At 42.0% G+C, this 2,906-nt stretch overlaps 1 non-coding gene across 1 annotated transcript; it reads right to left on the bottom strand.

Annotated features, from left to right (window-relative positions):
• Positions 1 to 1,053: 1,053 nt before the first annotated feature.
• LOC150001975 (U6 spliceosomal RNA) lies at positions 1,054 to 1,160 on the bottom strand. Its single transcript, XR_016513263.1, has one exon. It is a non-coding gene; the product is annotated as a U6 spliceosomal RNA (small nuclear RNA).
• Between the last annotated feature and the right edge of the window lie 1,746 nt (positions 1,161 to 2,906).

Genomic DNA, 2,906 nt, shown 5'->3' with positions numbered 1-2,906 from the left:
TCCCAAAGGCTCTTTATGCTATCCTCATTTTTTTAATATTCTTTTTATCTTTTGTTTTTTTTTTTTTTTTCTGATTGGGTGTTTTCTGCTTCCTTATGATTCAAATTACTGATTTGGTTCTCTGCTTCATCTACTCTTCTATTGATCCTCTGTAATATATTGTTCATTTCATTTAGTGTATTCTTCATTTCTGACTTTTTAAAAATGGTTTTCATGTCCTTTTTCATAGTCAACACTATTGAAAATGTCCCCCAAGCCCCACTTTATGCCCCCTCGACCCAGCTCCCCTGGACTTACTACGTTGTTGTCTGTTTCCATGGGCAATGCATATAGGTATATATGTTCTTTGGCTCATCTCTTCCAGTCTCCTCTTAACCCTCTCCAAACTGAGATCTCTCAGTCTGTTCTATATATCCCATGCCTCTGGTCCTACCTTGTTCATCAGTTTAATTCATTTATTAGATTCTACATATGAGTGAGATCATATGGTATCTGTCTTTCTCTGACTGGCTTATTTTTCTTAGCATAATAATCTCCAGGTCTGTCCATGCTGTCACAAAGGGTAAGAGTTCCTTCTTTTTTACAGCTGTGTAGTATTCCACTGTGTAAATATGCCACACCTTTTTTATCCATTCATCTACTAATGGGCACTTTGGCTGTTCCCAGATCTTGGCTATTGTAAATAATGCTTCTTTGAACATAAGAGTGCATATATCTTTTCTTATTGGTGTTTTGGGATTCGTAGGATATAGTTCCAGAAGTGGGAACACTGGGTCTAATGGCATTTTCTTTTTTAAAAACTTTGAGGAAACTATCTACTGTTTTCCAGAGTGGCTGCAACAGTCTGCATTCCCACCATGGGTGCATGAAGATTCCTTTTTCTCTGTATCTTTGTCAGCAATTGTTTGTAGATTTATTGATGGTAGCCATTCTGGCAGGTATGAGGTGATACTTCATGGTAGTTTTAATTTGCATCTCTCTCTGATAATTAATGACATTCAATATTTTTTCATATGTCTATTGGCTATCTGTGTGTCCTCTTTGGAGAAGTGTAAAAATATGGAACACTTCACAAATTTGTGTGTCATCCTTGGACAGAGGCCATGCTAATATTCTCTGTATTCTTCCAATTTTAGTATATGTGCTGCGAAATTGAGCCCTTGCATCCTTTTTTATGCTATTAAAGTCTTTACTAAGTTCCTTGAGCATCCTTATAATCATTGTTTTCAACCTTGTATCTAGTAGTTTGCTTACTTCCATTTTATTTGTTTCTTTTTCTGGAGATTTCTCCTGTTCTTTCATTTGGGACTTGTCTCCTAATTTTGGCTGCTTCCTTGTTTTTGTTTTTGTTTTTTTTTTCTATGTATGAGGTTAGTGCTGCTATGTCTCTCAGAGTTGGTAGAGTGCCCTTGTGTAGTTGATGTCCTATAGGGCCTGTGATGCAGCCTCCCCAGTTACATGAGCAGAATGCTCTAGGTGTGTCTCTGTGTGGGCTATGTGCACTGTCCTATCGTAGTTGAGCCTTGATGGCTGTTAGCATCATTGAAAGGGATTGACACCTTGAGGACCAGCTGTGACTACAATGGAGCAGCTGCTGTGCAGGGGCCAACTCCACAGAGTAGAATTCCCTTTAGTGGGGAGTTTGTGTCTACCAAGCCTACCCCTTGAGTGTGCCATTCATGGAGGGGGCTGGACTGTAATCTGGTGTGGTCTGAAGCTGTCCACTGGGCACACTGGCTCTGGAGCCTCCCAGGAGGCCACCAGCTGTGTCCTGACTGGAGCCATCTGGCTGGAGCTACAGGGCAATATGCAGATGGCTACTACTTGTGCTGGTCTTGCAGATACCCAGGAGAAGCCAAGCTGTGAACCTAGGCTTTCCAGGCCTGGGGCCACTTAGCAAGAGGTATAAAGCCAGATGCTACGTGTCTAAGAGATTTTAGGAAAATCCACAGCATGAGACAAAACAGGCCATTTGTATGGAAAAGCTACTGGGAAGGGCTTGTGTGGGTCCATAAGATAGGCGGAGCAGGGTTCAAAAAATTATCAGGTCAAGGCCAACAGTGATAACCAGGTTGATGGGTACTCAGATATGGCATGGCATGTCTGCTCTGTATGGGGAGGGCTCAGCAAAGAAGTAATGATCTCTCTCAGCACTTACGTCTTGTAGAAAGCTACCTCACCAGTTCTCATCCTGATGGCAAACAACTCAGTTCCTCCCTGTATGGCCCTGGTGCCTTTCAGACTGCTACCCCAATGCTGGAGCTTAGAGGGAATGAGTCTGAGTAATTTCACGTCTGAACCCTTTGACATGAATGCCTGGGGCTCCAGAAGCTTTGCATCAGCTTGAATCCCTGCTGGTTTTTACAGCACTAACTCTGGGATTAGGGTTCTGAGTGGGGCTAGGTCCCTCTCGGTCTTTAAGGGGGAGATTCACAGCAATGTGGGACCAATCCATCCATGTCTCTACCCCTTCTACCAGTATTGATGTGGCTTCTTTATATCCTTAGTTGTAGGACTCATGTTCAGGTAGGTTTCAGGCATTCTATATGATGGCCATTTTGTCATTTGTTATAATTTTGATCTGGTTGTAAGAGGCTCTGCATACCACATTTACCAACAACTTATTACCATTTTGTAAAAAGATGCCTGTGTAGGGGATTATTTATAAAGTCACTTTTTCAATTCTTAGGGCCTATAGTACAGTCTTTGTGTGGATGTGAAAAGCAGTCAGGGTTTGGTATTTTGGGAGAAGCTCTGGACTACTACAGAATAGGTAAATATTTCTGTCCCAAGCTCTCAGTGGAATAAATTCACTCTATGTAGCTGCCCTTGCTTCCAGCTGGAACCCTACTTGTATGAAAACAGCAGGAAGTAGTTAGAAGACAGCTGTCCTAGAGAAAACAAAC

The sequence above is a fragment of the Furipterus horrens genome, unplaced genomic scaffold (assembly GCF_987537825.1).
Source record: "Furipterus horrens unplaced genomic scaffold, mFurHor1.1.pri manual_scaffold_9, whole genome shotgun sequence".
NCBI classification, from domain to species: domain Eukaryota; kingdom Metazoa; phylum Chordata; class Mammalia; order Chiroptera; family Furipteridae; genus Furipterus; species Furipterus horrens.
This window is presented reverse-complemented; position numbering and strand designations above follow the sequence as displayed.